Genomic DNA, 27,266 nt, shown 5'->3' with positions numbered 1-27,266 from the left:
TATCTCGGGAACCCTGTACACATCGTTCGGGGCCGTATGGGAAACCTCGGCCGGACTCCCTGCCGATGGAACCTAGATAGGCGATAAACCTGGACTAGAGACTTAGGTGTTTAGGTAGGTCGTGGTCTACACCCACGTCGGCTTTCGCTTGAAGTCTGCCGAGCACATGTCGTGTGCAGACGCTAAGTGGTGGAAACATGTATGAAGAAGTACACCCCTGCAGGGTTAACATGATCTATTCGAATAGCCGCGTCCGCGGTAAAGGACTACTTGGTTGCTTATACAGTTCATAGACAAGTGAATGGATACTACTAAAAATCTCAAGATAAGCGTGAGTGCTGAGGATGGCTCTTCCGTAGGATGACGGAGGTGGATCCTCGGTGGTGTATTGAAGTGGTGAGTAGTGGACTCGTGTGCGCAAAACCATTTCAAGTTGGAGTCTCGTAGGATAGTTAGCCAAGAGTCAAAGCTGGCTTGCTGCAATAACTCCACCAACCCTTCTTGATAATGTGCATGTATGTAGGATCTGACGTAAGTCTTGCTGGGTACCTTTGTACTCATGTTGCTATAATTTACCTTTTATAGAAGGCGCTGCAACCCCTTCTGATGGGTTCTTCGTAGACGTTGACATCGACGAGTAGACTAAGGCCCAGGTGGTAATCCTGAGCTTGTGAAGGTCCATGTAGTATAGCTAGGCTTTCCAAGCCTCTTTTATTTTACTAGTTGTCTGTACTCAGACAAGTTACTTCCGCTGCTGGTTTGTATGACTGTATGACTTGAATGTGGGTCGTGTGACCCGTACTTGTATGTATTTTATGTATGGCTCTCTAAGCCTTTAAATAAAGTACTTGTGTCGTAGAGTCATGTTGTGATGCCTTGTTGTATTTGCACATATCGAGCATATTGTGCGTATGATTGAAATGCTTGGTATGTGTGGGATCTGACTATCTAGTTGTTTATCTTTAGTAGCCTCTCTTACCGCGAAATGTCTCCTAGTGTTTCCATTGAGCCATGGTAGCTTGCTACTGCTCCGGAACACTTAGGCTGGCCGGCATGTGTCCTTCTTCGTTCCTGTGTCTGTCCCTTCGGGGAAATGTCACGCATTGAGTACCGGAGCCATGTTAGCCCGCTACAGCCCGGTTTACCGGAGTCCTGCTAGCCCAGTGCTACAGCCCGGACCCACTTGCTGATGACTGACATGTTCGATGCTGGGTCATGGATGCCTGTCCCTGTAAGTCTGTGCCACTTTGGGTTTACGACTAGTCATGTCAGCCCGGGCTCCTTATCATATGGATGCTAGCGACATCATCATATACGTGAGCGAAAAGGCGCAAACGGTCCCGGGCAAAGGTAAGGCGACACCCGTGGGAATACCGTGCGTGAGGCCGCAAAGTGATATGAGGTGTTACAGGCTAGATCGATGTGACATTGAGTCGGGGTCCTGACAGCGTTGGCATCAGAGCCGGACTGCTTGTAGGTTCTCCAACCCAAACTGGTCGATGTTGAGTCTAGAAATGCTTTAGTTATATGTAGGGGAATTGATTGTGGGATGGTACGTAAGGCTCTTTTTACTTCTTTACCTCATGGCATTCTGATATGAGTCAGTCCATTCTTCTACCGGGGATTAAGGATTAGGATCTTCTCTCTCTATCAGGTTCACGTGTTACGAATCAGTAGTACCTTACAGGTTTGATGACTACAAGCCTAGTTCAGTTCTACTACCTTGTTATGCTGATAAGTTGAACCCGGAACCTTGATATGATATTGTTGAGTGTCTATGCAATTTTTTGATAAATGTCTCAAACCTTTCTTGAGCATTTACAGCCGTTATGCTGTCGAAATTTTGCTAGAAATTCTAATGCCTTTGCATTATGGTTGTGCTTTCAGATGGCCACTCGCGACCAAAATCAAGTGGTTCGCCTGACCCGATGCATTGGTGTGACCGGTCATACGGCCATGTTAGTCCGAGTGATGATCGAGACGGGTTACCGTTGGTATCCCGAATACACGGTCGAAGAGCAGTTTCGAGATTTTAACCAAAGCCAGTATCTTTGCACCATCCGAATATTTCCCTCTTATCCTGGTTCTACCGAGGCTCTTCACTGTTCCTATGGGCTCGGTGTTACTATTGAGATGGTTGTGCAAGATGCGGCTTATTCTATGATGACCATCATGCGAGTCAGGACTGGCCTGCTTCGCAACACCGACTTCCGGTATATGCCGGCTTCACTTCCTGGAGCGCACGGTTATCTCCGGGCTATCTATGCTGACCCTAGTCAGGAGGACTCACTAACTCGCACCACTGCTGAGTTGCTCGAGGATAAGGACCGAGAGAATCGGGCCTTGAGAATGGAGCTTTTCAACACCCGCGCCGATCATTGGGCCACCTTGACTCGGTTTGCACCGGCTGTGCAAGCTGGATGCATGGGTATGAGAGATCTATATCCTGTTAGGTCTGCTCTGCCGGACATGATGGATTGGCGTGATGTGGGAGGCATCACCCCACCTCGTGGTCCTCGCAGGCCACCGTTTGTTGGTCCAAGACCTCACCCTAGCCCTTTTGGTCCACAGGCTCCTCAGGACCGTTTGTTTCCGGATGCTCACGTTGAACTTCCAGGCTATGGAGGAGACTTCTATGAGAACTACTACGGAGATGACTGAGATAGTAGTAGTTCCACTAGGTATTGTAATAGTTGTATTTCCACCGTCCTGCGTGACTTGTGGAATATGACTTAGCGTGTAGTAATTCCGGGGGTGTAGGAAAAATAATGTATAGGAGCTTGGGATGCCTCCGATGATATGTAATCCTCCTCTCACCATAATAGTACTTGTTGGTCTTGTACTAAACCTCGTATGGTGTGTATGACGATGGAATAAAAGAAGTAGTTTCTGTATCTGCCATGTCATACGGATGATCGTCTTGCATTCTGAGTTGTCCATTACATTCTACACTCTATGTCGGAATCTTGTCATGTTGGACTAAACCATTGTCTTGTTTTTCCTAGGATGGTCAACACCCGCAACAACCCTGCTCCCCCAGAGCAGGCCGAAGGCAGCAGAGTTGGGGATACAAATCTGCCTCACCCTCCCTCTCTGGCAGAAGCTATGCTAGAGGCTGAGAGAAACAAGCGGGAGACCAACCATTTGTTGGAGCGTATTGAACAGAACACAGCACACCATCAGAGGACTAACTTGGTGTCACTCAGTGATTTCATCAAGTTACATCCACCCACGTTCCACCACTCCGTCGAGCCTCTCGACGCTGATGACTGGCTTCGCAGTATTTCTCACAAACTGCGTTCTGCACTAGTAGTTGAGGCTGACAAGGTCACCTTTGCTGCATATCATCTTGAAGGCCCCGCCAGTCTCTGGTGGGAGAATTATGAAGCTATGCGCCCAGCCGGCCACATCACTACTTGGGCTGAATTCAGCGAGGCTTTTCGTGAACATCACATTCCGGAGGGTCTCATGGACCGTAAACGTGAGAAGTTCTGTAGTTTCACTCAAGGTCGACTCTTTGTTGACACTTACAGCAGGGAGTTTGGTAACCTTGCCCGTTATGCAACGGAGGAAGTTTCTACTGATGCCAAGAAGCAGGCAAGGTTCCGTAAGGGGCTTCGTCCTGAGCTTCGCCGCGACCTCCGTATGCATGAGTGCACATCTTTTCAGAAGCTTGTTAACAAAGCCATCAGCGCTGAGACTGGTCAGACTGATTATGAAGCAACACGCAAGCATGGCCGTGACTTGGGTTCCTCATCCGGTGCTGGACCTTAGAAGCGCCGCGTGTGGGTGCCTAACACTGCCCTGCCACCCAGGTTCACACCGAGGCCATCCTTCCAGGCGCCTCGCCCAGCTCAGCCATATGCACCGGCCAAGCCCTATGGTGGTCCAACCAACAATGCTCCTCCACGTACCAGTTCCGTGACTTGTTTCAAGTGTGGGGAATCAGGCCACTATATGCGCGAGTGTCCCCAAACCAACCCCAACCAGACATCAAAAACGGTTGGCCGCGGCAAGCCGACAGGGAAAGTGTTCTACGCCAAGCCGGCCACCACTGCTCGTGGCCATGTTAATTGTGTTTCTGTGGAAGAGGCTCAAGAAGATCCCAACGTCGTTCTCGGTACGCTCCTTGTTAATTGCCACCCGGCATCTGTTCTTTTCGATACAGGAGCATCTCATTCATTTATATCAGAGAGCTATGCTCGTCTGCATAACACCACATTCTGTGAGATGGCCACCTCTATGGTAATTCAAACTCCGGGATCCAAATGGCAAACTTCTAGAGTAAGCCATGGAAATGAAATTCAAGTCGATAAACTTGTTTTTCTCGCATCTTTGATAGCCCTCAAATCTTCGGATATTAATATCATCTTGGGTATGGACTGGATGTCAACCCATCATGCCAAAATTGATTGCTTTTCTAGGACTGTTCAACTCACCCATCCTTTGGGGAAGATAGTCAATGTCTTGACCCAAATAGCCAAGCGACAGTTTTATTCTCTTAACGCCAGCCCTTTTCCAGACCTTGAGGACGTTCCGGTAGTCCGTGACTTTCCGGATGTCTTCCCAGAGGAATTGCCAGGTGTTCCACCCGACAGAGATGTCGAATTCGTGATAGATCTCATTCTAGGAACTGTCCCGATTTCCAGAAGACCCTACAAGATGGCACCTTTTGAACTAGCCGAGCTTAAGAAACAACTCGATGAGTCCTTGAAAAAGGGTTTCATCTGACCTAGTTCATCTCCTTGTGCTTGCCCCGTCCTCTTCGTCAAGAAGAAGGATGGTACAGACCGGATGGTTGTAGATTATCGACCTGTCAACTTGGTCACAATTAAGAACAAGTATCCGCTCCCCAGGATCAATGACCTGTATGATCAGCTCGCTGGATCCTCAGTCTTCTCTAAAATGGATTTGAGGTTGGGCTACCATCAAATCAAAATCAGAAACGGGGACATTCCGAAAACGGCCTTTGTTACTCGTTATGGCCAATACGAGTACACTGTCATGTCCTTCGATTTAACCAACGCTCCAGCCACCTTCTCTCGGTTGATGAACTCAATCTTCATGGAGTATTTGGATAAATTCGTCGTGGTTTACCTCGATGACATACTCATCTACTCCAAGAACGAGGAAGAACATGCCGAACACCTAAGGCTAGTGTTGAAGAAACTTCGAGAGCATCGCCTTTATGCCAAATTTTCTAAATGTGAATTCTGGTTGTCAGAAGTGACCTATCTTGGACATGTAATTTCTGGTAAAGGTATTGCTATTAACCCTGAGAGAGTTCAAGACGTCCTTAATTGGACTCCACCTGAATCGGTCAAGCAAGTTTGGAGTTTCCTTGGCCTAGCGAGCTATTGCCGTCGCTTTGTCGAGAATTTCTCCAAAGTTGCCAAAACTCTAACTGAACTCCTCAAGAAAGATAAAAAGTTCGAGTGGACCCCACAATGTGAGCACAGTTTCCAGGAACTGAAGAGACGTTTACCCTCTGCTCCCGTACTGGTACCACCGGATTTTTCCAAGGATTTTGTTATCTACTGCGACGCCTCGCGACAAGGACTAGGCTGTATTCTCATGCAAGATCGACACGTAATTGCTTATGCTTCATGGCAATTACACCCACATGAGGAAAACTACCCCACTCATGATCTAGAGCTTGCAGCTGTAGTCCATGCACTCAAAACATGGCGACATTACCTTCTCGGTAATCGTTGCGAAATCTACACTGATCACCAAAGTATGAAGTATATATTCACCCAACCGGATTTAAATCTCAGGCAAAGACGTTGGGTCGAGTTGATCACAGATTTCGACTTAGGAATAACTTACACCCCAGGGAAAGCCAACGTCATGGCTGATGCGCTAAGTCGTAAATCTTATTGTAACCTCCTGATGTTACAACAAAGTCAACCGCTTCTCCATGAGGAATTTCGGAAGCTTAACCTTCACATTGTTCCTCAAGGATTTCTTTCCACCTTGGTGGCGAAACCTACTCTTACGGATCAAATCATCGCTGCCCAAAAGCGAGATAAGGGAATATCTAAGATCAAGAAGAACATTGCTAGCGGAGGTGCTAGATGTTTCTCCACAAATGATCATGGTGTTGTGTACTTTGAGAACCGTTTAGTGGTTCCCAAGAACCAGCACCTACGGCAGTTGATCCTTAAGGAGGCTCATGAATCTCCTCTCACCATTCATATCGGTAGTACCAAGATGTATCAGGACCTACGCCAGAGGTTTTGGTGGACTAGGATGAAGAGAGAAATTGCTCAGTATATTGCTAATTGCGACGTCTGCCGTCGTGTAAAAGCAGAGCATCAATGGCCTGCTGGCACCCTTCAACCCCTAGCTATTCCTGAATGGAAATGGGATAAAATTGGTATGGACTTCATTACCGGTTTTCCCAGGACCAAGAGAGGGAATAACGCTATCTTCGTCGTTATCGATCGTCTTTCCAAAGTGGCCCATTTCTTACCTGTTCGTGAGAGTATAACTGCTAGTCAGTTAGCAGACTTGTACATCTCTCGAATAGTGTCTCTCCATGGTGTTCCTTTGGAAATTAACTCAGATCGAGGAAGTCTTTTCACCTCTCGATTTTGGGAAAGTTTCCAAAATGCTATGGGAACCCGCCTTTCTTTTAGTACCGCTTTCCACCCTCAATCAAGTGGTCAAGTGGAACGCGTCAACCAGATTCTAGAAGACATGCTTCGAGCCTCTGTTATCTCATTCGGAATGGATTGGGAAAAGTGCCTTCCATTTGCCGAATTCGCTTATAACAACAGCTATCAATCTAGCTTGGGTAAGGCCCCTTTTGAAGTCCTCTATGGACGAAGGTGTCGAACGCCTCTTAACTGGTCAGAAACCGGGGAAAGACAATTCTTTGGCCCGGATATGATTCAGGAAGCAGAAGGGCAAGTTCGCATCTTTCGTGAAAAGTTGAAAACAGCCCAATCTCGTCAAAAGAGTCAATATGACCGAAAACATAAGGCTATGACTTTTGAGGTTGACAAGAAGACTTACCTTCGGGTTACTCCTCTGAAGGGAACCCATCGCTTCGGTATCAAGGGCAAATTGGCTCCTCGTTACATTGGACCCTTTCGCATTCTCGCAAAACGAGGAGAAGTTGCCTACCAATTGGAACTACCTCCACATCTCTCCAGAGTCCAGGATGTCTTCCACGTTTCTCAACTCAAGCGTTGCTTCTCAGACCCTATCCGTGGAGTAGACCACGAGACGCTTGATCTCCAAGATAATCTCATGTATCGAGAGTACCCCGTTCGTATCCTTGATCAAGCTGAGCGTACCACTCAACGTCATAATATCAAGTTTCTCAAGGTTCAATGGTCGCACCATTCTGAGAATGAAGCAACTTGGGAAAGGGAGGATCATCTTCGACTCGAGTATCCCGCCTTCTTCCCGGAGGAACCCAAATCTCGGGACGAGATTCTTTTGAGTGGGGGTGAGTTGTCACACCCTAGCTAGTTCATGCATTAGAGTGTTGCATCATATCTATCCTTTCATCAGAAACTTGAACTGGGGATGTCAGAACCCCCAGCCCCCTCTGAAACCAACTAGGGTTTACTAAAAACTTTTTCAATGAACCTGAAATGCCCTTCTAAAATGTCCATCATTTTTGTCTTGGTTCAGAACCTCTGCCAAAAGTGTTGCACAATTTTCTAGGTCATCTTAGGGTCTTTGAATTAAATGATAAGTATTTGAATTTGGGCATTTAAAATTATATAAAATATTTCAAATGCTCAAATATTCCTAAACTAAAATGCTTCATGTTGGAAATAATCCAACTATGGACCAGAAGTAGTTTGGTGATTTTAGGAGTTGCCTAGGTATTTTTAATAATTCAACAAAGTTGCAGAAAAATAGAAAAAGAAAAAAACAGAAAGGAAAACTTACCTGGCGCCTGCAATCTGGCCCACCTGCCGGCCCAGCCCAGCGCCGCGCCAGCGAGCTGCTTGCCCGGCCAGGCAGGCAGGCAGGTGCTCGACGGCGAGCACCGCATGGGTGCCACGCACCTGCTCGCCGCCTCGCCGCTCCACTCGCCCGGCTAACGCCGTGGATCGACCCCTCTCTCTCCCCCGAACCCCCCCGGACGTCCCCTCTCCTCTCCAGCTCCTCCCCCTCGCGCTCCCCAGCCATGGCCGACGCCACCGTCGCCGCTCCATCGCCGTAGCCGCGCTCCCCGCCGCCCGTGCGTCGTCTCGTCGTGTCCAGGAGCTCCGCCGTCGTCCACTTTGTCGAGCTACCCGAGCCCCGTGTGCTCGCAAGGCCCGAGTCCACCGCACCGACCTCGCCCGAGTCCGCCGTTGCCGGATATCCCCTTCGACGCCGTCACCGCATCAGCTCGTCCCCGACCCTGCCGGTGGCCTCTACGGGTGCTCTGTGAGCCTAGCTACCCCTCTCGCCCCCGAGCCGTGTAGCCACCGCACGAAGATCACCGGCACGCACCGCCGTGGATCTCGTCGCCGACGTGCTCCCGGCCATCCTCCGGCCACCTCACGGTGTCCAACGCACTCACCACGTTGCGTTGAGTCCAACCGTGCACTCCCCGCACCTCACCGCACACCCTAGCTCCGAGCTCGCCTTCACCCGAACTCCGGTGACCGCCTAGGTCGTCGCCGGCGCCAACTCCGGCCACCCCGACCTCAACTCGCTCCACCAAGAGCTGCGGTTCGTCCCCAGCTCCATGTAGAAGCCTTCCGCGCCCCATTTGGTGGCCGGAACGGCCAAAACCACTTCCGCCGCCGCGTCGGGCTCGCCGGCGGCTAAACGCCGGTGCAGCCGTTTTGACTTTGACCACGGGTGGGCCCTGGTTGACTCTGTTGAGTCAATGACAGGTGGGGCCCCCTTCTGCTAATTATCCAGATTAGTTTAAACTAAATTAAATTAGTTAATTAGCCACTGACACCCTGGACCCACGCGTCAGGTTTGACCTGGACCGAGTATGTTGACTTGCTGAGGTCAGCATGACCTCATGCTGACGCAGTAAACCTTTTCTGAAATTAAAATAAATCTAAAATGATTTATAAATTCCAGGAAATAACCCAAACTTCAAACATTCATATAAATTCAACCGTAGCTCCAAATCAAACAAATTATATATGAAAAATGATCAGAAAAATCCAATCTATCCATCTGTACTAGTTTCATGCATGTTTAAACAAGCTAACTTGAGGTTTAGTGCAGAACAAGATAAAACACTTTAAAGGGCCATTTATGAGTTTGAAATTTGAATCTTTGGTTCAAATTGATTCAAACCCATCTGGTTTTAGTTGCATTAGCCCAACACACTCATATTGCCATGTTTCATGCATGCATTATATTGTCGCACATTGTTTGGTGATGGTTGTGTATCGGTGTTCTTTGCGGCAGGTTCTGCCTCCGAGGAGTACCGTGATTACCCTAGCAAAGAACCGTATCCGTGCATGGATCCATCAGGCAAGCAACGAACCATTTGATCATATCGATACAATCCCATGTTCTCGCTCTTGCTCTCTTTTACTGCATTAAGACAACGCGTTTTAAACTGTTGTGTGCTACGGTAGTTGAACCAATTCCCTCTGCATGACCTGTCATTGCCACAGTAATTAGATGAAACCCACTAGCATGTGTAGGAATTGATTGAGCCATATGCATGTGTTGTTCCTACCTTGCTATGCCTGCTATGCTTAGAGTCGTGTCAGGTCTGGTTCATCTGGGTGATGGGCTAGAGTGAAATGATCATGTCGGTAATGAGAGTGATGTGGTGAACACGATTTGGTAAAGGTATCGATGAGAGGCCATGTAGGAGTACATGGTGGGTTGTTTCATTGAAGCCGACCTTAAGAACTGAGATTTGTATGCGTGATTTAAGATTCAGCTACTACCATGCATTGGGCCCTGAAATATGACCCCGCTCGACTTCTTATTCACCCTAGTCCTCTGTCCAGGAGTTGCAAGTAGTTTCTGGTGTTTGTAGCTTACTGGAGGCCGTGGACAGCGCTGACCCGCGGGGTGGGCTGTGATGCGGTAGGTACGTGGCACGGTGTATCGAATACCCGTTAGGTATCTCGGGAACCCTGTACACATCGTTCGGGGCCGTATGGGAAACCTCGGCCGGACTCCCTGCCGATGGAACCTAGATAGGCGATAAACCTGGACTAGAGACTTAGGTGTTTAGGTAGGTCGTGGTCTACACCCACGTCGGCTTTCGCTTGAAGTCTGCCGAGCACATGTCGTGTGCAGACGCTAAGTGGTGGAAACATGTATGAAGAAGTACACCCCTGCAGGGTTAACATGATCTATTCGAATAGCCGCGTCCGCGGTAAAGGACTACTTGGTTGCTTATACAGTTCATAGACAAGTGAATGGATACTACTAAAAATCTCAAGATAAGCGTGAGTGCCGAGGATGGCTCTTCCGTAGGATGACGAAGGTGGATCCTCGGTGGTGTATTGAAGTGGTGAGTAGTGGACTCGTGTGCGCAAAACCATTTCAAGTTGGAGTCTCGTAGGATAGTTAGCCAAGAGTCAAAGCTGGCTTGCTGCAATAACTCCACCAACCCTTCATGATAATGTGCATGTATGTAGGATCTGACGTAAGTCTTGCTGGGTACCTTTGTACTCATGTTGCTATAATTTACATTTTACAGAAGGCGCTGCAACCCCTTCTGATGGGTTCTTCGTAGACGTTGAAATCGACGAGTAGACTAAGGCCCAGGTGGTAATCCTGAGCTTGTGAAGGTCCACGTAGTATAGCTAGGCTTTCCAAGCCTCTTTTATTTTACTAGTTGTCTGTACTCAGACAAGTTACTTCCGCTGCTGGTTTGTATGAATGTATGACTTGAATGTGGGTCATGTGACCCGTACTTGTATGTATGTTATGTATGGCTCTCTGAGCCTTTAAATAAAGTACTTGTGTCGTAGAGTCATGTTGTGATGCCTTGTTGTATTTGCACATATCGAGCATATTGTGTGTATGATTGAAATGCTTGGTATGTGTGGGATCTGACTATCTAGTTGTTTATCTTTAGTAGCCTCTCTTACTGGGAAATGTCTCCTGGTGTTTCCATTGAGCCATGGTAGCTTGCTACTGCTCCGGAACACTTAGGCTGGCCGGCATGTGTCCTTCTTCGTTCCTGTGTCTGTCCCTTCGGGGAAATGTCACGCATTGAGTACCGGAGCCCTGTTAGCCCGCTACAGCCCGGTTTATCGGAGTCCTCCTAGCCCAGTGCTACAGCCCGGAACCACTTGCTGATGACCGACACGTTCGATGCTGGGTCATGGATGCCTGTCCCTGTAAGTCTGTGCCACTTTGGGTTTACGACTAGTCATGTCAGCCCGGGCTCCTTATCATATGGATGCTAGCGACATCATCATATACGTGAGCCAAAAGGCGTAAACGGTCCCGGGCAAAGGTAAGGCGACACCCGTGGGAATACCGTGCGTGAGGCCGCAAAGTGATATGAGGTGTTACAGGCTAGATCGATGTGACATTGAGTCAGGGTCCTGACAACAGCCGTGGCAAGACGCTTGCCGCGGCAGGCGGCCACTCTGTGCCCGCGCTCCAGCGCATCCGCCAACGTGTCGCCCTGAGGGTCTTTCCGGGCACGCGTGGCGGGAGGCTGTGCAGCCAGGGGTGCGCGGTGGCATGCAATGCTGACAAGATCGCCATCGTGGCAGGTGGAGGCACCCTTAACGGTCCCTTTCTGCACTGTTTGGGTGACGCAGACGGGCATTTACTGCCTTTGTCCCCTGCCGTCAGGGTTAGGTAGGGTGCACTGTACAAGCAACTGTACCAACCACCTCGCTTTTTACATTTGTACCCTTCTCTGTGTTGCCACCTGTCGGTGACCCCTTTAGCGTATAAAAGGAGGCCCATGCGCGACGTAGAGGGAGTTCGGATCATTCGTAAGCCAGAGAAGCACTTAGCTCTCTCTCTGGAGCAAGAACATAATAGAATCAGACAAGCAGCAGTAGGAGTGTTATCTCTCCGGAGAGCTCCGAAGCTGGGTAAACTGCTCGTGTGTCCCGCCTCGATCTGCTCTTCGTGCGACCTCCGCCCCCCGCCAAACCGAAAGGGGCTCCGGTCCCATAGGTGTTCGTGGATCAGTTTCCCCCGACATAGAATGATTTATAAAGATTCATATAGGAATACAAAGTGGATTTGAATTTAGTTGCCAGGGTAAACGTGTATGCTTATTGTCCCAAAATTCGAAAGAAGCAGCAAAATGTCCACTCCCACATCGGCTGCCCATTACACGGACAATCCATCGGCCCGATTTCCACTGCTCTATATAGGGGTAGGTTAGTAACTTCAATTAGATGTGACACAATCGCCTCAGAGCCCATTCCGACACGGTGGGCGTCAAACATGGGCGGCAAAACACATTTGATTCAAGCTCGTCCAAAAGACCTCTGTTTCTCCCTCCATTCCCCATTCATACACGGTGGGCGGCAAAACAAACTCGACTCGGCCGAAATCGATATAGGCAAATATTTTCAATAGGGGCAGGTTTGTAACTTCACTCAGACATGACAGAACCGCCCTACCTGTCAGCCCCGTTCATACACCATGGGCGCCAACCCTGGGCGCCAACCACCCTCTCCTCGCCCGAAATCGCTCTGGGCAAATATTGGCGAGATGCAAGATTACCGTCCTATCCCCAACCGACGAGACGTCCAAATTTTAAACGGGGGCTAAGTTCATAACTTTCCCATATTTCAGACAGGCGCGTCCCAAAAACATGGTTCCCTATACCTCTCCCTCCATTTTCCCATTCATACACCGTCCGCGCTAGAACACCCCATCCCCACACCAACCTCCGTCTGCCACCCCATCCATCGCCGCCGTCCTCCACCACATCCATCGCCACCGTCCTCCACCATGCCAGAGCGCCTACCAAGACCACGTCGTCCAATGCTAGAGATGGACGTTTCTCATCCACGGCGATGGACCAATAGCCTTGTGTCGCTTCATCGGCGTTGTCGTCCTCTTTGTTGGGGCCGCTCACACGACCTTCTCTTCCACCGCAACAGGACTTATCCCCCGATGCACCCTTCTACCGTCATAGATCTGCTTCAACGCCATCGATAGCTATCGCACCCCCAATGCCTACACGGCACCGCAAGAGAGGTGGTACTTCATATCTCCTCAACTTTTTGATCTCAACTAGAAAATAGATCTTAATTTGGTTACTCTACTTTCTTTTCAGCTCTTAGAATTTAGTTCTAAGTTCGAAGCAAACAATGGATGCTAAATATCATTTCTCCGGTTTGCAGCTTCAAATCTGCCATGGCACAGCCATAATACGGTTTAATTGATCATGCTTAGGGTTTAATTGATCATGCTGGTTCCGTGGTGGTTTCTTTAATAGAAATCGGAGGGGAAACCCTCTTTTGCTAAAAAATATGCTTAGAGTTTCCCCCTTTTATGATCACTATATGATCAGAATACGTGCTTCGCGTCATAAAAAAATATGCTTAGAGTTTCGAAAATGCATGTTCGCCGCTCGGGTGTGTATCTCTACACGGTTCCCACGGTTGGACGGCCCACCCTAGGATTTTGGGTCATCCCAGGCCCCGATTCCCCTCTGTTCTACTGCGCGCTTCCGATGTCTACTCGCCCCCAGCCGCCTACCTCGCCGGTGACTTGCCGTCCCCGGACGACATGACTCTAGGAGGAGACGCCGGACTAATAGGAGGCCAGGAGCCGCTCGCCCAACAATGTCACCGCTGCCCAGGCGCGCCGCCGTGCCTACCTTCCCAGTCCGTTCAGGGCTCAGGCGTGCAACACCCACCAAGCCAACCTGATTTATCCTGAGATACGTCCTCAACACTCAGCAGCCACTCCTCATCACCCATTTTCTAATTGATTCATTACTCATTAGGCAGGACTATCATTAGGGTTTGTTGTGTGCTCAGTGCTACCTACACTTAATGGTTCGGATGTATTTCGGTAATCTTTAGTACCTCTAAAGTTCATAAGGTTTTCATAATTCCGGTCCTCGGAGCAGAAACTAGTCATTTGGATTGTTGGTCGTAGTGACATTGACCCACATTACTACTACAAGCCAGGTTTGTTGACAATTTTACTTGTCTTTCTTACTCATTCGATATAATATCCAATTATTCACGTCGATTAGTTGCAAACAATAAGTGCTAGACAAACTTCTTCATTCAGATTTTGGACGGTCTCTTACTGCAGTTACAATTCTGCATACGTGTCCTAATAAGCTCACAAGTAAATGATTGATTCACTACATCTATGCTTGCCTTGTCATATTTGTTGTCAATATTCTTTTAGGGTGGACCACCCTGTTTCTAAATACTGGAACCATAGACATGAGTGAATAGTATTTCTCTATGTGATCTCTTCCATCATGTGTGGGTAACGAACACTGCATTGTATAGAAAGAAAGTGTCATTCCCAGCTTTTACATAGGTTTCGATCTTATACATGGAATACAATCTGCCTACTTGCTTTGTGTCACACTACCAACACTACACCCTTGAAGCTCAACATTACGCCACTCATAATTGCTTAGTTTATTTGTTCAAATATGAATTTCATATGATTCTAATGTTCCTACTTCAGTTTTGAAATGTGTGCCTGCCTGTTATAAAGACATAAGGGGTTTGTATTTCTGTGTGTGGTCTGGTCAGCACGGTTGGGGAGGTGAACTTTGCATATGTAGGGGTTTATAGGGAGACACTCTCCAAGTTGAATCCGCAATGCATTCCATAGATAACCTGACTACTTTTTATGTTTTCATGAATCTCAGATTCTGAACAACATCATAATGATTATGAGCTTGCGCGCATGAAAAGAATAAAGCAGAACAATGCCATGGCTATCAAACTTGGCATTAAGGGACTGAAATCAAGTCTGGATGCAATGCAATGCAAACGCTCTCCACCTACAGATTCATGCTCAGAATATGATCCAAACATTGATTCTGAGCTAGAGGGAGACCTAAGTCAATGTAGGTCCCTAGTGGAGGAGTCAAAGGAAGATGCCCTATCTTATGCACCCATCAAGGTACTTGCTCTAACTTTCCAAGGTTACATTACTCGCACATATCTTGCAACTGATGCTTTGCATTGCTTCTACTTTGTTGAACTGCCATTACCTTAGTTTACACATCGTGTATGTGAATACGCCCTGCCTATCCATTTTCAGTACATATTCCATCTATCATCATACCATATTTATCCATTCAAATGTTGTTCTTGTGTATCAGACGTTCAAAAGGAAGAGGGCGATTGCTGATCGTGGAGGAGCACAAGCAAAGTATTTGGAAAAGATAGTGGCACTTGATAAATCAAATAGCCCATTAGGTGTAGTTGCAATATCACCTGACCCACAAAATACCCCAACTCTAGCAGACTCTAGCCCTACTACACTGGTCATTTCTGATGCCCCAACTCAGCAGACCCCAACTACAGCAAACAGTATAATTATGCCAGTTGACATAGCACCAGTTGTACGACGCAAAACCCCCATTCCAGCAAAGAGTTCACGAAATCCAGTTGCCAAATCCCTTTTCGAACCAGAGAGAGCCCCAATTGCAGCAAATAGGACCCTTGTTCCATTTCTTCCCAGTTTAGAAGACGAAGCTTATGTTGTTGTCAGGAACTTTGTGCGCATCTTTCCTTCATGGAAAGATTATACCGCAGACAGAGAACAATTTCCAGTCTTCCTCCACAACTTACGCGTAAGTAATGTACTAATGTTATTCATGGTCATTACTGCATATGTTTCTACTAACAGAAGACACAAGATTTCATTCTTTTAAATAGGCGAGGAGCAAACTGGATTGTGATGACGAGCAAGAGTTGGTTGCGCTTTTCAAGCACTCGTTGATGAAGTATCGTTCCTACCTGAGGCAAGCGCACTTCGATGGCAAGCCTCTGAACGAAATTTTTGTAAAGTCTCTGGTGCTACATTTATCCGATGGTGACTTGAATAATCTTGTTACACATTGGTCTCGGCTGCAGCGTAAGGTATTGTCTATGATATCACATCACAATTTGAACTAGATTTCTGCATTTGCCTTAATGTCTCACTTGTACGAAAACTGATAGCAAAAGAACATTCATTCTCAAGGGACCATAGAATGTCGCAACTATACTGCACACTGCATTGCTCTTGTGAGTACCTCTTACCCTGTATGACCATACTTACTTTCATAGCTGTTTGATTGTGTAGCATCACTGCACATGTTAGCCTTGTAATCTTCCATTTGGTGGACATTATAAGATCCGTATGGACTCTTACACAAATTTAGAATCAACCAAATGCTTTTGAAGAGGTTTAGCTCTACAGTCCTCTTGTAAGGACTGAACACGGTCTATCACTGTACTTACATTAACAGCTACTCCCTCCATCCCATAATATAAGAACATTTTGTATAGTACACCAGTGTTCAAAACACTCTTGTATTATGGGAAGAGGGATTGGTTCATTTTGTAGCATTCTGCATCTTATTCCCTCGCCCACCATTTACTAAAAAAGATCAGATCTATAATTAATCTTACCAACAAGTAGAATACACAGACAATGCTAGTGCAGAAGTGTAGCCCATTGCTCTTGTTAGTACATTTTGTCCTGTAACGCTTGTACTTCCAGGGATTTGTAGTTGATTATGTAGCATCAATCTGCATCTTATCTTCATTATCCTCTATCCCTTCCAGTATTATCATATCTATAATTACTCTCTACAAAATGTAGAGTACAGGCAATGCTTATGAAGAAGATTCTGTGCTGAAATTCTTGAGTTATCCTTCCCTTGACATGGAGAAGGGCATTATAAAGCCGGTGTTAACTGTTAATGTAAGTCAGTCCTTCTAAAGCCTTTATCCTCAACTACTATTTAATTTGCTCATACTCCCTATTGTTCACTGTTGTTTAGTTTGCTGTTTCTACCAAAATGCATGTTCATAAGAACCGTAAGTTTTAAGTTTTACTTGTAAAACCAAATTTCTTATTCATACCATGCACATTACTTAATACTCCCTATATGTATGCTTGGTTTTGTGGATCTATAATCCAGTGTGTGGTGAAGCAGCCCACGTTTGCACCTTGTCATCTCCTGTTTTATCTTACTGATGTGGCTGATGATATGAACAACATGCCATGCACATTATCCAAAATAGATACAATGATTTTCTTTGCCCTTCATCTATGCTTGTTATGTTGACATGGTAATATAGTAGTGTGGTGAAGCTCCCTACATTATGAACAATGCCAAATTATGCTATTGATATTTTGAACTTACTCTTTATTTTCTAATTTGAAATTGTATATAATTGACAGAACAATTATCATCTTTGTTTATACACGTGCAAAACATGTCATCTCTCTGCTTTGTTTCAGGGTGATATGCCTGATGGCATGCACAAGTCTGCTGAAGGCTATGAGACAAACCCAACATATATTGCAGCAAAGAAGGCAAAACATCTTGAAGATAGCGAGACAACCCCAAAGTCTTGTCTTGATGCAGTGTTCAAGTTACTTGAGACTAACAGTCAGACAAGCTCACATAATACATTGTCTGAATCAGTTCGACTTCTTCAGTCCCAAGTTCTAGCAGAAAGGCATTCTGCAACTCAACTTTGACTTGAAGTCCTATCTCTAAGAAAGATTGCGGAGAACACCAATGAGAACCTCATCGCTAAACAGCTACACCTGGAAGCTATGACCGACATGCTAGGCCGGTCTCACAGCCTTGCTCAGCAGCTTGCGCAGCAGTTCCCCCGCAAGGCTAACCTTTCTTGAACTATCTTGGAAGTGGTCTTGGTTCAGTATTATTTTGTTACACTGCAATGGTGCCCAGTTTTTGTAATCTGCTTCTTCGTTGCGCTTTATGATCACTGGTGGCGAACTTCGATCCCCAGTGGATGTAATATACCTTAAATCCTTTATTGTATAGTGTAGGTTTATTCTTAGTTACTATGTCGTAATTTCTTTATTGTATAGAGTAGGTTTGTTCTTAATTCCTACTAGTTACTGCGATCATTCACTATCTGAAAAAAATCAGATGTAGTTGACCGGGCCGAAACATTCAACTCTAATGGGCCAGGTTTTTAGCGGGCCACAATTGGGCCGGCCTGCGTCTTTCTTGGGCCCGAATGATTGGGGCCTTCACACATTGCGCCAGGCCCAAACTTACACCGGCCTATATTTTAGTTGGGCCTTTTGTCGACCGAGCGCTTAGTTTGGCCCAGGTAGTGTTGGGCCATTAACAGGCTGAATATTGTACAGGCCTGTTACGGCCGAGATGAAACCACGGGCCTTTAGCAGGCCAAGATGCATGTTGGGCCTCAATTTTCACTAGTCGTCGTCAGGCCTTCAGCAGGTCGAAATGTAGACCAGGCCGTTATGGGCCTAGTTAGCTCACGGGCCATTACCAGGCCGAAACATATCTCGGGCCTTAGTTGGCCCACTGATATCATGGGCCTTTAAGAGGCCGAAAGCTTAGTATAGGCATCAACGGGCCGAATTACGCGACAGGCCTTTAACAGGCCCAAAGTCACGTTGGGCTTAATTGTTGCCACCTTTAGCACGGGCGGTTAGTGGGCCCGATGTCCCGTCGGACCATATATGGCCCATGGGCAGCACGGGCCATTCCCAGGACGAAATTCACACCGGGCTGAAATGGGCCCATGTCTACATCAGGCCTCTAACAGGCCGAAAGTCACTGGGCTGTAGTTGGGCCCGAATACTCGGCGAACAATTAACGGGCCAGATCTGGCTTCGGGCCACAAATGGGCCCAAATATTGGGCGAACAATTAACCGGCGAGATCTGGCTTCGGGCCGTAAATGGGCCCAAATATTGGGCGAACAATTAACGGGCCAGATCTGGTTTCAGGTCGTAAATGGGCCTTTATTAAGCAGGCCGTTATTGGGCTGGCCAACTAGTACCTGATTAAGTTCTACGGGCCTTTGACTGGACCGGCCTTTTTAACCTATATGGGCCTCTGTTGGGCCCAGACACGTGTCGACGTACCATAGGCATGTCTCCTCCAATGGACGGGCGACATCTGGCCCACTGACGAGCTGACAGGTGTTCCCTTCGGCCAATCAAAATTTTACATGTGTAAATTTCCCATTGGTCGGGGCTGTTAACGGGTTACCGGATCCAAAATCCGACCTGATAGCTTAACGACGTTCCGTTACGGTGGATGCCACGTGTCGGTCACCCTTGACGAAAGCACTTCTGTGACGCGCGATTTATCATCATGGAAGTGGACACTTCCGTGATGATAATTTTGGAAATGTCATGGAACACTTCTACGACAGCATAGGTATGACTATCTTGATTATGTCATAAATTTGTCATGGATGTACATGCATGACAAAAAACGCGACCTACTGTGACAAACATGTATCATCATGGAAGTGTATTTTTTTTGTAGTGCCCCCAGTCGCTACATGAGCGATTCAGGCATACAAAACAGGTTATCATTTGAAGGTTTAGAGTATGGCACATGCAAATTTACTTGGAACAGAGGTAAATACCGCATATAGGTAGGAATGGTGGACTCATATGGAACAATTTTGGGTTTATGGAAGTGGATGCACAAGCAGTATTCCCGCTTAGTACAAGTGAAGGCTAGAAAAAGACTGGGGAGTGGCCAACTAGAGAACAACAATAGTTATAAACATGTATTGAGATTAACCAAGGTTGAGTGCAAGAATATATAGGATATAAATCACCATGAACATAGATATCGTGGAGGCTATGTTGTTTTTGTTTCAACTACATGCGTGAACATGTGCCAAGTCAAGCCACTCGAATCATTCAAAGGAGGATACCATCCTATCATACTACATCACAACCATTTTAAAAGCATGTTTGCACGCAAGGTAAACCATTATAAACTCCTAGCTAATTAAGCATGTCATGAGTAATTATAATATCTAATTGTCATTGCAAACATGTTTCATTCAAAATGGGCTGACTCGGGAATGATGAACTAATCATTGACATGTCTCCAACGTATCCATAATTTTTTATTGTTCCATCCTGTTATATTATCATTCTTGGATGTTTTACAATCATTTTATAGTCATTTTATATCATTTTTTGGCACTAACCTATTGATATAGTGCCTACTACCAGTTGCTATTTTCTGCATGTTTTTTTACATTGCAGGAAATCAATACCAAACGGAGTCCAAATGCAGCAAAACTTTTTGAGGAATTTTTTGGGACAGAAGACATCCAGTAGGCCAAGGCTGCACCTGGGGGTGCCTCAAGGAGGGCAGCACCCACCAGGGCACGCCAGGAGGCCCAGGCGCGCCCTGGTGGGTTGTGCCTACCTCGAGGCACCCCCCAGGTTCACCACTTCCATTGGTGCCTCTTTGATGATGCGTGAGTAGTTCTTTGTAGACCTACGGGTCCGCAGTTAGTAGCTAGATGCCTTCCTCTCTCTCTCTCTCTCTCTCTCTCTCTTGATTATCAATACAATTGTCTCTTGGAGATCCATAGGATGTAAGCCTTTTTGTGGTGTGTTTGTTGGCATCCGATGAACTTTGAGTCTATGATCAGATCTATGTTTTTATCCATGAAAGTTATTTGACTCTTCTTTGATCTCTTATATGCATGATTGCTTATAGCCTCGTATTTCTTCTCTGATATTTGGGTTTTGTTTGCCCAACTTGATCTATTTATCTTGCAATGGGAAGAGGTGCTTTGTAGTGGGTTTGTTCTTATGGTGCTTGATCCCAGTGACAGAAGGGGAACCGACATGCATGTATCGTTGCTACTAAGGATAACAAGATGAGCTCTATATCTTCATAATATATAAATAGATCTTGTCTACATCATGTCATCGTTCTTATTGCATTACTCCGTTTGTCCATGAACTTAATACACTAGATGTATGCTGGATAGCGGTCCATGTGTGGAGTAATAGTAGTAGATGCAGGCAGGAGTGGTCTACTAATCTTGGATGTGATACCTATATAATGATCATTGCCTGGATATCGTCATATTAGTTTTCTATCATATTAGTTTTCGATCTTCTATTTCCATCATATTAGTTTTCGATCTACTATTTTGCAATCTTTATTTTCAGATCTATAATCCAAAAAACCCAAAAATATTTTATCTTTTATTTAGTTTTATTTGTCTGTATCAGATCTCACCTTTGCAAGTGACTGTGAAGGGATTGACAACCCCTTTATCGTGTTGGGTGCAAGTGTTTGATTGTTTGTGTAGGTGCATCTATTCGGGACTGATACCTTGGTTCTTAACTAAGGGAAATACTTATCTTTACTGTGCTGCATCACCCTTTCCTCTTCAAGGAAAAAACCAACGCAAGCTCAAGAAGTAGCAGCTGCTTGCATATCCCTTCATTTTTTTTTGATAAAACGTGCCTTCAACTTTGCCCTTGAATTTATGTAATTAGGAGGCAATCCTTTTAACCATGTACGAGTTGGCCCATCCAACATCATGGTAAAGTACTTAGCATAGACTTCATCATTGACATCTACCATCTCCATGGCTAGCTCATAACTCTCAATCCAGCCTTCAGGGGGGAGATCAACTGTATAATTGGGCACCTTGCAAGGACCCTTAAAATTCTTAGGCAGACGTTCATTACACAACGCTGGCACCAAGCACGGCACCCCAACCGTCCTAGAGATTGTTCCAGCTACCATCGAGGTTGAGGGGGTCACCGGAGGCTGCTGATAAGCCCCTCGTTGAGCCGCCTCTGCCTCCGCCTCTCAGTAGGCTCTGGCTTAATCCACAATCACCTGAGCATTAGTAAGGGGCGGGTTATTCCCATGGGGCGGGTCATTATGGCGGGGCTGGTTATGACGCCGTTCACTGCTAGAATCTGCCGACGACTCCACGCGCTGGCTGTAACTACAACTTTGGCAAGGGTTGAATGAACACGATCATGGTTGTAGGAGTAGGCCGCCTACTGTGCAACAACGATTCGAAGGAGTTCAATTTCATTCCGGGTCTCTATCGCCTCCGGCGACGCTCCCTCGATCAAAATCGCCGCCAGCCCGGTCGCTGCTACAAACATGTTATCCACCGGGTTAGAGTAGTGACCAGGTGGTGTCGAAAACTACCGAGGCGGGGTCTGATCCTGATACGTCTCCAACGTATCTATATTTTTTATTGTTCCATGTTGTTATATTATCATTCTTGGATGTTTAACAATCATTTTATAGCAACTTTATATCATTTTTTGGGACTAACCTATTGACATAGTGCCCAGTGTCAGTTGCTGTTTTTTACTTCGCAGGAAATCAATACCAAACGTAGTCCAAATGCAACAAAACTTTTTGGTGATTTTTCTGGACCAGAAGACACCTGTTGGGTAAAGAAAGTACCTGAGGGGCTCTAAGGGGAGCACAACCCACTAGGGCGCGCCTGGGGGCCCAGGCGCGCCCAGGTGGGTTGTTGATACGTCCATTTTGCATCATGCTTTTATATTGATATTTATTGCATTATTGGCTGTTATTACACATTATGTCACAATATGTATGCTTGTTCTCTCTTATTTTACAAGGTTTACATGAAGAGGCAGAATGCCGACAGCTGGGATTCTAGGCTGGAAAAGGAGCAAATGTTAGAGACCTATTCTGCGCAACTCCAAAAGTCCTGAAACTCCACGAAAGTTATTTTTTGAATTAATAAAAAATACTGAGCGAAAGAAGTACCAGAGGGGGCCCACACCCTGGCCACGAGGGTAGGGGCACTCCCTACCCCCTGGGCGCGCCCCCTGCCTCGTGGGCCCCCTCGCAGGCTTCCGATGACCATCTTCTGCTATATGAAGTCTTTTACCCTGGAAAAAATCATAAGCAAGCTTTTGGGAAGAAACACTGCCGCCACGAGGCGGAACCTTGGCGGAACCAATCTTGAGCTGTTCTGTCGGGGAATCATCCCTCCGGGAGGGGGGAATCATCACCATCGTCATCACCATCGGTTCTCTCATCGGGAGGGGGTCAATCTCCATCAACATCTTCACCAGCACCATCTCCTCTCAAACCCTAGTTCATCTCTTGTATCCAATCTTTGTCCCAAAACCTCAGTTTGGTACCTGTGGGTTACTAGTAGTGTTGATTACTCCTTGTAGTTGATGCTAGTTGGTTTATTCGGTGGAATATCATATGTTCAGATCCTATATGCATATTAATACCCCTCTAATTATGAACATGAATATGATTTGTGAGTAGTTACGTTTGTTCCTGAGGACATGGGAGAAGTCTTGCTATAAGTAGTCATGTGGATTTGGTATTCGTTTGATATTTTCATGAGATGTATATTGTCTCTCCTCTAGTGGTGTTATGTGAACATCGACTACATGACACTTAACCATTGTTTGGGCCTATAGGAAGGCATTGGGAAGTAATAAGTAGATGATGGGTTGCTAGAGTGACAGAAGCTTAAACCATAGTTTATGCGTTGCTTCGTAAGGGGCTGATTTGGATTCATATGTTTCATGTTATGGTTAGGTTTACCTTAATACTTCTTTTGTAGTTGCGGATGCTTGCAACAGGGTTTAATCATAAGTGGGGTGCTTGTCCAAGAAAGGGCAGTACCCAAGCACCGGTCCACCCACATATCAAATTATCAAAGTAACGAACGCGAGTCATATGAGCGTGATGAAAACTAGCTTGACGATAATTCCCATGTGTCCTCGGGAGCGCTTTTCTCTATATAAGAGCTTGTCCAGGCTTGCCCTTTGCTACAAAAAGAATTGAGACATCTTTCTGCACCTTATTTACTTTCATTACTTGTTACCCGTTACGAATTACCTTATCACAAAACTATCTGTTACCGATAATTTCAGTGCTTGCAGAGAATACCTTACTGAAAACCGCTTGTCATTTCCTTCTGCTCCTCGTTGGGTTCGATACTCTTACTTATCAAAAGGAATACGATAGATCCCCTACACTTGTGGGTCATCAAGACTCTTTTCTAGCGCCGTTGTCGAGGAGTGAAGCGCCTTTGGTTAGTGGAACTTGCTAAGGAAAAATTTATATAGTGTGCTAAAATTTACTGTCACTTGTTACTATGGAACATAATCCTTTGAGGGGCTTGTTTGGGGTATCTTCACCCCGACCAGTAGAGCAAAGAGTTGCTCCTCAACCTACTAAACCTACTGAAAATGTTTACTTTGAAATTCCTTCGGGTATGATAGAGAAACTGCTAGCTAATCCTTTTATAGGAGATGGAACATTGCATCCCGATTTGGACCTAATCTATGTGGATGAAGTATGTGGATTATTTAAGCTTGAAGGTATGCCCGAGGATGTTATCAAGAAGAAGGTCTTCCCTTTATCTTTAAAGGGAGATGCATTGACATGGTATAGGCTATGTGATGATATGGTATTATGGAACTACAGCCGATTGAAATTGGAATTTCATTAGAAGTTTTATCCTATGCATCTTGTTCATCGTGATCATAGTTATATATATAATTTTTGGCCTCACGAAGGAGAAAGCATCGCTCAAGCTTGGGGGAGGCTTAAGTCAATGTTATATTCATGCCCCAATCATGAGCTCTCAAGAGAAATGATTATTAAAAAAAATTATGCTTGGCTTTCTCTCAACAATCGCTCCATGCTCGATACTTCTTGTACTGGTTCTTTTATGATGAAGACTATTGAATTCAGATGGGATTTATTGGAAAGAATTAAATATAACTCTGAAGATTGGGATCTCGAAGAAGGTAAGGAGTCAGGTATGACAACCCAGTTTGATTGTGTTAAATCTTTTATGGATACCGATGTTTTCCGTGAATTTAGCACTAAATATGGTCTTGACCTGAGATAGTAGCTTCTTTCTGTGAATCATTTGCTACTCATGTTGACCTCCCTAAGGAGACGTGGTTTAAATATAATCCTCCCACTAAAGTAAAAGTAGTTTCACCTATTAAAGTTGAAGAAAAGACTATCACTTATAATGATCCTATTGTTCCTACTACCTATATTGAGAAACCACCTTTCCCTGTTAGGATAAAGGATCATGCTAAAGCTTCAACTGTGGTTCGTAAGAGTAATACTAGAACACCTACACCACCTGAGCAAATTAAAGATGAACCTAGTGTTGCTATGGTTAAAGATATCTTGGCTGATAATATTGATGGGCATGTTATTTACTTCTGTGATGAAGCTGCTAGAATTGCTAGACCAGATACTAAGAATAAACATAGACATGTTGTAGGCATGCCTGTTATTTCTGTTAAAATAGGAGATCATTTTTATCATGGCTTATGTGATATGGGTGCTAGTGCTAGTGCAATACCTCATTCCTTATACAAAGAAATTATGCATGATATTGCACCTGTTGAGATAGAAGAAATTGATGTTACAATTAACCTTGCCAATAGAGATACTATTTCACCAGTTGGGGTTGTTAGACATGTTGAAGTCTTGTGTGGGAAAGTTAAATATCCTATTGATTTTCTTGTTCTTGGTTCCCCACAAGATGACTTTGGTCCTATCATATTTGGTAGACCCCTCTTGAACACTGTTAATGCTAAGATAGATTGCAAAAAGAATATTGTTACTATTGGTTTGGGGGATATGTCTCATGAGTTTAATTTTGCTAAATTTCGTAGACAACCCCATGATAAAGAATTGCCTAGTAAGGATGCAATTATTGGTCTTGCTTCTATTGTCATGCCTCCTAATGATCCTTTAGAACAATATTTGCTAGACCATGAAAATGATATGCTTATGAATGAAAGAAGGTAAATAAATGAAGTATTCTTTAAACAAGGACCTATTTTGAAACACAACTTGCCTGTTGAAATTCTAGGGGATCCTCGACCACCCAAGGGTGATCCCGTGTTTGAGCTTAAACCATTACCTCATACTCTTAAATATGTTTATCTTGATGAAAAGAAGATATATCCTATTATTATTAGTGCTAACCTTTCAGAGCAGGAAGAAGAGAAATTATTGAAAACTCTGAAGAAGCTCCGTGCTACTATTGGATATACTCTTAATGACCTTAAGGGCATTAGTCCCACTCTATGCCAACACAAAATAAAATTGGAGAAAGACGCCAAACCTGTTGTTTATCACCAACGATGGTTTAATCCTAAGATGAAAGAAGTGGTAAGAAAAGAAATACTAAAGCTCCTGGAGGCAGGTATAATTTATCCCATTGCTGATAGTCAGTGGGTAAGTCATGTCCATTGTGTCCCTAAGAAGGAAGGTATTACTGTTGTTCCTAATGATAAAGATGAATTGATCCCACAAAGAATTGTTACAGGTTATAAGATGGTAATTGATTTCCGCAAATTAAATAAAGCTACTAAGAAAGATCATTACCCTTTGCCTTTTATTGAACAAATGCTAGAAAGATTATCCAAACATACACATTTTTTGCTTTCTAGATGGTTACTCTAGTTTCTCTCAAATATCTGTGTCAAAAGAGGATCAAGAAAAGACCACTTTTACTTGCCCTTTCGGTACTTTTGCTTATAGACGTATGCCTTTTGGTTTATGTAATGCACCTGCTACCTTTCAAAGATGCATGATGGCTATATTCTCTGACTTTTGTGAAAAGATTGTTGAGGTTTTCATGGATGATTTCTCTGTATATGGATCTTCTTTTGATGATTGCTTGAGCAACCTTGTTCGAGTTTTGCAGAGATGCGAAGATACAAGTCTTGTCTTGAATTGGGAGAAGTGTCACTTTATGGTTAATGATGGCATTGTGTTGGGCATAAAATTTCTGAAAGAGGTATTGAAGTTGACAAAGCTAAAGTTGATGCTATTGAAAATATGCCATGTACCAAGGACATTAGAGGTATAAGAAGTTTCCTTGGTCATGCCGGTTTTTATAGGAGGTTCATTAAAGACTTCTCTAAAATTTCCAGGCCTCTGACTAATCTCTTACAAAAACAAATTCCTTTTGTCTATGATGATGATTGTATAGAAGCATTTGAAATACTTAAGAAAGCTTTGATTTCTGCACCTATTGTTCAGCCACCTGATTGGAATTTACCCTTTGAAATTATGTGTGATGCTAGTGATTATGTTGTAGGTGCTATTCTAGGACAAAGAGTTGATAAGAAACTAAATGTTATTCAATATGCTAGTAAAACTCTAGACAGTGCCCAGAGAAATTATGGTACTACTGAAAAAGAATTTTTAGTAGTTGTATTTGCTTGTGATAATTTTAGACCTTATATTGTTGAGTCTAAAGTAACTGTTCACACTGATCATGCTGCTATTAAATATCTTATGGAAAATAAAGATGCTAAACCTAGACTTATTAGATGGGTTCTCCT

The sequence above is a fragment of the Triticum dicoccoides genome, chromosome 1B, assembly GCF_002162155.2.
Source record: "Triticum dicoccoides isolate Atlit2015 ecotype Zavitan chromosome 1B, WEW_v2.0, whole genome shotgun sequence".
Taxonomy (NCBI): domain Eukaryota; kingdom Viridiplantae; phylum Streptophyta; class Magnoliopsida; order Poales; family Poaceae; genus Triticum; species Triticum dicoccoides.
The sequence above is the reverse complement of the archived record's forward strand: the minus strand, read 5'-3'. Positions refer to the sequence as shown.